Here is a 9882-nt window from a genome sequence, read left to right on the forward strand (position 1 = left end):
AGTTCTTGACACCCATGGCCAATTGTTTATGTAGTCTTTAGGAAACTAATATGTAAGACTACAATAGTTTGGAAAACTAATACCAGGACCAAAAATAATATTACTGGCTATAAATAACAATGGTTGCTTCATAACAAACAAATACAGCTCCTTTCTGATGCCCCGTTGCCAATAGAAGAATTGTTCAGAATTACTAAATTGATAGTTCTCACCTTATCTTCTCTAAGGTGGGAGAAAAACCAAATTGGCAAGGTGAGGTTTCCAACAGAAATGTCTCTTTTCAGACATCTCGGCTGATCACTTTAGTTTTCCTCACTTCCCCACAGGAGACTGGATTGACCTGCAACTTCTACCTCCTGTTCTTATCAGAGAAAAGAGTTTTTAAAGCTTCCCAGGTTTGCAGTCAAATTGGTCTATATTAGTGTTAGGCGAACCCAACGAAGTTCGGGTTCGCCGAACTCACCCGAACTTTGCCATGAAGTTCGGGTGAGTTCGCCAAACCCGAACCTGAGCAGCAGCAAGCCGCTGCGGCGTCTTTTTCTGTAAAAAAACCCAAGAAGGTGGGGAATTCCCCATCTCCTTTTGCTTTTATTTTTACAGAAAAGGATGCCGCAGCGGCGCTGTAAGCAAAAGTAGGTGGGGAATCCCATGATGGGATTCCGGGGGCAGGGCTTTGACATCACGGAGACTCCTTCCTCCCCGTTTCGGCCAGCCAGGAAGTAGTCTCCGTGACATCAAAGCCCCGCTCCTAGAATCCCATCTTGGGATTTCCCACCTCCTTTTGCTTGCAGCGCTGCAAGCAAAAGGAGGTGGGAAATCCCATGATGGGATTCCCCACTCTCCTCCCGGGCAGCGGCATTTCGCAGCGGCATTTTTTAAAAAGTTCAGGTTCGGCATGCTGAACACTGCAAAGTTCAGCATGACCCGAACTTTGCAAGTTCGGTTCGCCCAACCCTAGTCTATGTCACTGGTTCTCAACCTTTCTAATGCTGTGATCCATTAATCTCATTTTGTGGTGACCCCTAACCATGAGTCTAGCGCCAATTCTCCCAACAGAGCTTTAAGCTGATTGGCAGAAGTGCCAGAAGGACACTCCCACTGTAAATGCCTGATTGGTCAAATTGTAAAAATATGTTCCAAGGCGCATGCGCAGAAAGCAAAATCTTACAAAAGAATGCGCGCACACATGAGATTTTGGCAATGTCACGCCAAAATGTTTCACATGCATCCTCTTGACAGATTTTGCTTCCTGAGCATGTGCAGAAGCAAAATCTCGCTGGAGTGCACACACGTACATGCCGACGGCACATAGTGGCATGCGCATTGTTCTGACAGCAGCAGTAAGTAGCAACACCTGCCTGAACTACATTTAGCAATGGCAATCCTGATCCGATGCTGTCTTAATCTGAGGACATACCTGTACATAGCAAGAAAATAACATGAAAAATGAATGCAGTGAAAGAATTCAATGTTTCAGAAATACAGTGATCCCTCGATTATCGCGAGGGTTCCGTTCCAAGACCCCTCGCGATAATCGATTTTTTGCGATGTAGGGTTGTGGAAGTAAAAACACCATCTGCGCTTGGCGCCTTTTTTTCATGGCCGCGCATGCGCAGATGGTGGAGTTTGCGTGGGCGGCGGGGAAGACCCAGGGAAGGTTCCTTCAGCCGCCCAGCAGCTGATCTGCTCGGCAGCGCAGCGAGGAGCCGAATCGGGGTTTCCCCTTTGCATGGGCGGCGGGGAAACCCCGATCTTCGTCTGCTCGCTGCTGCTGCGGCCGCCCAGCAGCTGATCTGCTCGGCAGCGCAGCAAGGAGCCGAATCGGGGTTTCCCCTTTGCGTGGGCGGTGGGGAAACCCCGATCTTCGTCTGCTCGCTGCTGCTGTGGCCGGAAGACCTTCCCTGGGTCTTCCTCGCTGATGCCCTCGCCCGCCTGCCCGCCGCCCGCCCGCCGCCCGCCAGCAAGAGGGGGAGAGATAGAGAAAGAGAGAGAAGGAAAGAAAGAGATGAGAGAGGGAGGAAGAGAGTGTGAGAGAGGAAGAAGCAAGATAGAGAAAGAGAGAGAGAGAAAGAAAGATGAGAAAGGAAGGAAGAGAGTGATGTCATCGGGTGGAAAAACAAGATCGCGAAAATCGAGGGATCACTGTAATACTTGTGAATCTCCCTCTCTTTCTTTTCATGTAGTTAGGAATTACAGTACATGTAAAAGCTTATATGTCCCGTCCCCACTGCCAAGTACCAAAATAGGTATTTTCATGATGTTATCATGCTATAAAGATGATGTCATATAATTATTATTATTATCGCTATAATCCGCTGAAGACTTTATTGGGCCTGGGCCACCCAGAATACAAAGGGTTTTACATCAGGGGAAGTGTGATTTCATTGCAAATTTGCTGACCGTTTATATGAGATTCCTAAGCTTTTTCATTTAATATGCTTCTCCTTGTCTTTTGTTCTTTTATCTTGAGGGTGAGCATTCTCTGTATGAGAGAGGCTGGCTTGTGGGTATTTTATATCAGCTGGCTATTGCGTTTGGCCGTTTTCTGTGAAAAGTTGACTTGTTACAGCTTCTCTTGTTTCTGCTTTTTATCTTGAGCCAGGATGCCAGCAATGTGGAGCATCTTGCAGAATCCAATACCTGCAGCTTATTTGAAGATGAAAAGCCTTGTCTCTCCTTCAAAATCCTAGAAAATGAAAGGCCATTTTCATTGCCAAAAAGATACACAAAATCTGCCACTTTGAAATGTGCACATCAAATTTCCTTCGAGCAGTACTGGGTTTTAAAACCCTTTACTACTGGTTTGTGTGTGTGCTTGTGTATGCGCCACTTATGCATATGCACAGAAGCATCCGGGGTGGGTGGGCGGAGCCTCCCACGGCCAGCGTTACCAGTTCTTAGATCCAGGCCGAACCAGGAGCAACCCACCGCTGCCTTCCACCTGCTGAGGGGCAGAGGTGTCAGCCTCGGCAACATGACAGATTAAGAGTTGAAATGCAATCCTTGCCTCCTTCTGTATTTTTTGTCAACAGCAATTTTATTAAAAAAATATGATTATAATAATAAAACTAAAAGAAATAAAGGGGGAAAATAGAAGGTGCATATAGAAAAGAAAAAGGGAAACAGAAAATACTGTAAAGAAAAAAGAAAGAAACATGAAGAAGTTACTTCCCCCTTCATCACAGTTATAAATAATTTTAGTAATTTATCGCTTTCTCTTAAAATACAGTATATCACCTATTCTTCCCATATGCCATCTCTTATCTATAAATAAATCCATACAGCCTTGTTGTGTCAGTCCTGATGTCAGCAAAAGTCCATTGAAGGTTACTAGAGATAACACATCTGTCATAAATCAAGGCAAACATACGTGTCCCAGGATAATGGTCCCAGGATAATGTTGCAGGATTCAATCCGGCTCAGTCACTGGGACCTGAGGTTTAGTCTTACAAGCTTTCAGATTCATGCTGGAGCCCATCTTGAGAGAACTTCTTTCCACTGGAATGTCACATTCTGGAGAGAGAAATTCCCTGAGGATGGGATTCAGCATGAGTCCCAAAGCTTGGAAGACTAAACCCCTGGTCCCGGTGACTGAACCAGATTCTTCAACATATCTGTTTTAATCTTGATCAAGTAAATGAAATTTTACTTTTTTACCTTTTACTTCTAACAATCTTGATTTTTAGTCCTTTTAAGTAATAGAATTCTTTAGAATAAAATTCTTTATTGGCCAAGTGTAATTGGACACACAAGGAATTTGTCTTTGGTGCATATGCTCTCAGTGTGCATAAAAGAAAAGATATATTTGTCAAGAATCATGAGGTACAACACTTAATGATTGTCATATAAACAATGAGGAAACAATCAATATTAATATACAGTAAATTTGTAAGGTTACAAGTAACAAGTTACAATCATATATAATGTCGTAGAACTTGATTTCTTTTCATTTTTCTTTGTCCTTTCCTCACATAATTCTTCAAAGTTCAAACAAGCTTCTTTTGTAAATCCAGGGAATGGGCTTCAAAAAATTTAGCAAGGGGTTCTCTGCCCCGTTGCTGGGTGGGCATGGCCATGGTGGGCATGGTGTAGTTGGCCTCCTGCACCACGGTGGAGAGGGGGTTGTTTTTGCCGTACCTGGACTCCAGACGCTTTCCTCAAGTCTCTGGGAGGGCAAAAATGGCCTCCCTGAGCTCTGCAGGCTGGAAATGGGCCTTTTTCCGGCCTTCCTGAACGCCTCGTAGGACTGTTTTTTGCCTTCTCCGAGCCTCCTCACACACCCTGCACTTACCTGCATCCAAAACAAGCTGCGTGGGGACTCCTGGGTGGGGTGGGGTTGGTTCAATAGAAACTCAATCTGAATCCTCACATACCATTTGACATTTTCCAATTCTGCCAGACAGACATTTTTCTTTCTGGAACAATGTTATGTGCATTCTAGAGGTCTGCAGAGACAGAAATGTTTTGGGACTTGAAAAAAGACTGGGAGGGTTTTTTTGGGGGGTGATGGTGGTTTGTAGCTGCTACTTTAACTTTGGTAGAGTGGTACCTCTACTTAAGAACTTAATTCATTCCGTGTCCAGGTTCTTAAGTAGAAAAGTTTGTAAGTAGAAGCAATTTTTCCCATAGGAATCAATGTAAAAGCAAATAATGTGTGAAAATCGATTAGGAAAGAAATAAAAGCTTGGAATTTGGGTGGGAGGAGGAGGAGGAAGAAGAAGAGAAGGAGGACAGTCGCTGCCCAGAGTGAATGGAGCGTTTCTTTTCTCTGGGCACTGGCAGAGGTTTATTCCCTCTCCAAGCACCCAGAGAAAGGAAAATGCTTCATTTGCTCTGGACTGCCAAAGTCTCCTTAAGTGCCCCCGAAAGGCTCCTTTGGCAGCCCAGAAAAGCCCGAAGTGGCTGGGATTAAAGGAGGAATGGTAGGAAACTGGCTGGGCCTTCGTACTGCTCTCAAATTTGCTGGAAAATTTTTCTGGGTTCGGGTTCTTAAGTAGAAAATGGTTCTTAAGTAGAGGCAAAAAAAATCTTGAACACCCAGTTCTTATCTAGAAAAGTTCTTAAGTAGAGGTACCACTGTATTAATTTTAATGAATGGATTCCTTGAAGAATCTAAAGTGTCTTCTCTCTATTTGTGTGAAAACCTGAAGAGTCAGGCTTTTTGTACAGCAAGAAGCTGTAAGGGTCATGTGGATGCAAAGTACTTCTGTTTTTGAAGGGTGCAGTGCCTATATACTGTACATTATAAGTTACAATAGATGTAACTTATAAAGAGAAAACAAATATTCAGCTCATTTATGTATTGATGCATCATTATCAAGAGCTGGTAGGCAAAACAACTGGTTGTATTATTCTTCAGCCTTCAGACTTCATTGGAAATTTGGTAACTGGATCTGGGGAGCCTATAACGGAGTCTCTGCCTCTCCTTTGGCTATTGAGTCATTAATGTAATGTTTATGCATTACAGCTGATGCCAAATGTGCAAAAGCAGGACTTGTTGCAGGTCCCAGGGATGAAATTGGTTGTGGGAGAGGAGCATTACGGTCTAGGCAGAAGTTTCCCAAGAGATTATCTATTTCCTTTTGATTCTACAGTTTATCTTGGTGGGGAATGAAAAAGGAAGCAAGTCGGGACAAAGTCCTCAAGCTTAGCAGATAATTATGCAGACAAGCATAACAATTACAAAGTTTTTCCTCTGAGCCCCACACAGAGTTTTGATCCCATGAATGTCATAAGGGTTGGGTGGAGAAACCGGATAAGAACTTTTGCAGAACCAGCATAATCACCCAGAAAAGGCAACTTGCTCTCATTTATGGTTGATTATTTCTTAGTTCTTCAGGCCAGCTTGGGAAACATCTAATACAGTGATAGCGAACCTTCTTTTCCCTTGGGTGCCAAAAGAGCGTGGGTGCGTGCTATCGCACATGTGTGAGTGCCTACACTCATAATTCAATGCCTGGGGAGGGCGAAAACCATCTTCCCCAACCCCCCGGGGGCCCTCTGGAGGCCGAAAATGGCCTGTTTCCCAATGTCTTCTGGGCCCAGTAGGCTTGTGTTTCACCCTCCCCAGGCTCCAAAGGCTTCTCTGGAAGCCAAAAATGCCCTGCCAGAGCCTCTGTACCAGCCAAAAATCAGCTGGCCGCCATACACATGCACGTTGGAGCTGGGCTAGGGCAACAGCTCACGTGCCAGCTGATATGGCTCCACGTGTCATCTCTGCCACCTGTGCCATAGGTTTTCTATCACTGATCTAGTATCTTACATTACATATGTAGCAGGAGAGAGATGATCAGTTAGATATACATTATTTGAATTGTCAGGAATGTGTGTGTAAATTTTGCATTTCTTCAGACAGATAGCATAGCTGTGGCAGTGTTTTGAAATGGTGTCTGTAAATGATGTACATTACAAGCACCGTGTCGTCATTGAATTTCTCCCTGCGGAGAAAAAACCTGTTGGGAACATTCACAACCCTTTGTGTACAGTTTATGGAGAATCTGCAGTCGACAGAAGTACGGCTAGTTGCTGAGCACAGAGGATAAGGCGAAAAGGTGATTCGCACAGTACAGAAATGGTTTAGTGACCAGAACAAGGAGTGGTACCGACAGGGAATACATGCCTTTGTGTCTCGCTGGAGGATGGCCATAGAATGGGACGAAGATTACGTGGAAAAATAGGGAGTGTAGAAGAAACATCATTCTATCTTGTGTGTAAGTTTAATTGTGTTCAATAAATAATTGTTGAAGAAAAAAAATGTAGTGCATTACTTTCTGGGCGATCCTGATATATACCAAAAAACAGGCAGGGCTTTAATCATGCTCCTGTGACCTTTTTTGACCCCCCACCCACCCTCATCCTGGTGACAGTTTCTTATTGTATTGTATGTTAACTATAACTATATTATTAACTATATTGATTTTATATTAAACTGGCTGAAAACTAAGATCATGGCATCTGGTCCTCTCAATTCCTGGCAAATAGATGGGAAAGAAATGGAGGTAGTGACAGATTTTATTTTCCTGGCTCCAAGATCACCGCAGATGGGGACTGCAGCCAAGAAATTAAAAAAAACACTTGCTCCTGGGGAGGAAAGCTATGGCAAATCTAGACAACATACTAAAAAGTCTACAGCTCTTAATTCTTATCCAATTTACTGTCCCTTGTCTTGTTCATTAGTCTTCTTAGGACAAAGAGAGGCATGAAGCCCTAAATCTTTAATCTCAATCATCTCAAACATTAGAACTGTTTCTAAGCATTGATCTTAGAAATAATTTCCAATCCTACGGGGGAAATGCAGAAAAATACAATCAGAGTTTAGAGTTTACAACAGCTTTCTCACCTCAACCCACAAACTGTAGCATTGAAGACATTGTTTGGCCTACAAAGAAGCTGGTTAAGGTGGATGTGACAGGGATAGATAAAAAGATACACAGCATGGAAGCTGGGAGCCAGGAAAATCTTTCTCCTTTGCTCATGCTGTTGGAATGCAAGATCAAACGCTGAAATAAATGCGGGTAGATCCAGGATTAATAAAAGAAAATCCTTCTTTACAGTACATAGTTATTAAAAGAATACAGCTGCCAGAAAATGCAACAAAGGCTCCCACTTTAGGTGGTTTTTATATACCGCATTTTTCAGAGTATAAGTCGTACCAGAATATAAGACGCATCTTAATTTTGGGGGAGGAAAATAGGGAAAAGAATCTGCTTGCCAGGTATTTATTTGGCTGGCGTCCTTAATCTGATTAGCTTCAGCACATTATTTTATCCCCTGGTTAAGGGCTTAATTTTTTTTTTATTCTGAGGGTGTAACAATGAAGGAGCTTGCAAGCCAGTAAGAGCTGGGAACATCATTAGCGCCTGGAAAGAAACAGTCTGAGCAAGTAGAGCAATGGAAAAAACCCTGCAAAACGTAGGGCTTGGAAAACATTCTTTTTTGCAGAGAGTAACAATGAAAGAGCCTGCAAGTGGGTAAGAGCTGGGAACATCATTAGCACCTGGTTAGGGCTGGAATGAAACATTTGGAACAAGTGATGATACCCAGCTTTACATCTCCACCCCATGCCCAGTCAACGAAGCGGTGGAAGTGATGTGTCGGTGCCTGGAGGCTGTTGGAGCCTGGATGGGTGTCAACAGACTCAAGCTCAACCCGGATAAGACGGAGTGGCTGTGGGTTTTGCCTCCCAAGGACAATTCCATCTGTCCATCCATTACCCTGGGGGGGGAATTATTGACCCCCTCAGAGAAGCAACTTGGGCGTCCTCCTCGATCCACAGCTCACATTAGAAAACCATCTCTCAGCTGTGGCGAGGGGGGCGTTTGCCCAGGTTTGCCTGGTGCACCAGTTGCGGCCCTATCTGGACCGGGACTCATTGCTCACAGTCACTCATGCCCTCATCACCTCGAGGTTCGACTACTGTAATGCTCTCTACATGGGGCTACCTTTGAAAAGTGTTCGGAAACTCCAGATCGTGCAGAATGCAGCTGCGAGAGCAGTCATGGGCTTACCTAGGTATGCCCATGTTTCACCATCACTCCGCAGTCTGCATTGGCTGCCGATCAGTTTCCGGTCACAATTCAAAGTGTTGGTTATGACCTTTAAAGCCCTTCATGGCATTGGACAGAATATCTCCGAGACCGCCTCCTGCCGCACGAATCCCAGCGACCGATTAGTCCCACAGAGTGGGCCTTCTCCGGGTCCCGTCAACTAAACAATGTCGGTTGGCGGGCCCCAGGGGAAGAGCCTTCTCTGTGGCGGCACCGGCCCTCTGGAACCAACTCCCCCCGGAGATCAGAACTGCCCCTACTCTTCCTGCCTTCCGTAAACTCCTTAAAACCCACCTTTGCCGTCAGGCATGGGGGAACTGAAACATCTCCCCCTGGGCATGTTTAATTTATATATGGTATGCTTGTGTGTGTGTCTGTTAGCATATGGTTTTTTTAAAAAAAAATTTAAATATTTTAAATTTGTCAGATTATTTATGATTTGTTCCACGCGTTGTGAGCCGCCCCGAGTCCTCGGAGAGGGGCGGCATACAAATCCAAATAATAAATAATAAATAAATAAGTTAGACCAATGGGGGGGGGAACCCTGCAAAGACTTAGGACTTGGAAAACATTTTTCGTAGAGAATAAATGAAAGACCCTGCAAGGTAAGAGCTGGGAAGATCGTTAGCAGCTAGTTAGGGCTGGGAAAAAAAGCTACATTCAGAGTATAAGATGCACCCAAATTATCAGCCTCTTTTAGGGAGGGAAAAGGTGTGTCTTATACACTGGAAAATGCGGTACTCTAGAGACTCTAGACATACCTATACAGGACACACCTATTATAATCAATGATTGCCATTGTCAATGGATATACAGTGGTACCTCATCATACGAACTTAATTGGTTCCAGGAGGAGGTTCGTAAGGTGAAAAGTTCGTAAGATGAAACAATGTTTCCCATAGGAATCAATGTAAAAGCAAATAATGCGTGCAAATCCTTCAGGAAAATCCCAAACTTTAGAAGGGAGGCGAACAGAGGGCAGGGAGGAGCAGCTAAAGGGGGCGGGTGGAAGAAGCAAGGCTAGGTTAAAGGGTGAGTGGGAAGGAAGAAAGGCAAGGGGGGCGCCCCTCCCTTTTCTTTCTTCAAAAGACACTGTTTCAGTTCCTTTGCAAGAACGTTGTTCTCTGCAAAAATTTTCCTCACCCAAGCTGCCCCTCCCTCCTCCCTTTTCTTTCTTAAAAAGACACCCTTTCAGTTCCTTTGCAAGCACGTTCTCTGCAAAAATTTTCCTACTCCAAGCAGCCCCTCCCTTTTCTTTCTTCAAAAAAGGGGGGGAAAAGAAACCCCTTCATCCCAGCAGCAGCTGCTTGGGTTCGTAAGGTGAAAATAGTTCGGA

This window comes from Erythrolamprus reginae, chromosome 2 (genome assembly GCF_031021105.1).
Source record: "Erythrolamprus reginae isolate rEryReg1 chromosome 2, rEryReg1.hap1, whole genome shotgun sequence".
NCBI classification, from domain to species: domain Eukaryota; kingdom Metazoa; phylum Chordata; class Lepidosauria; order Squamata; family Dipsadidae; genus Erythrolamprus; species Erythrolamprus reginae.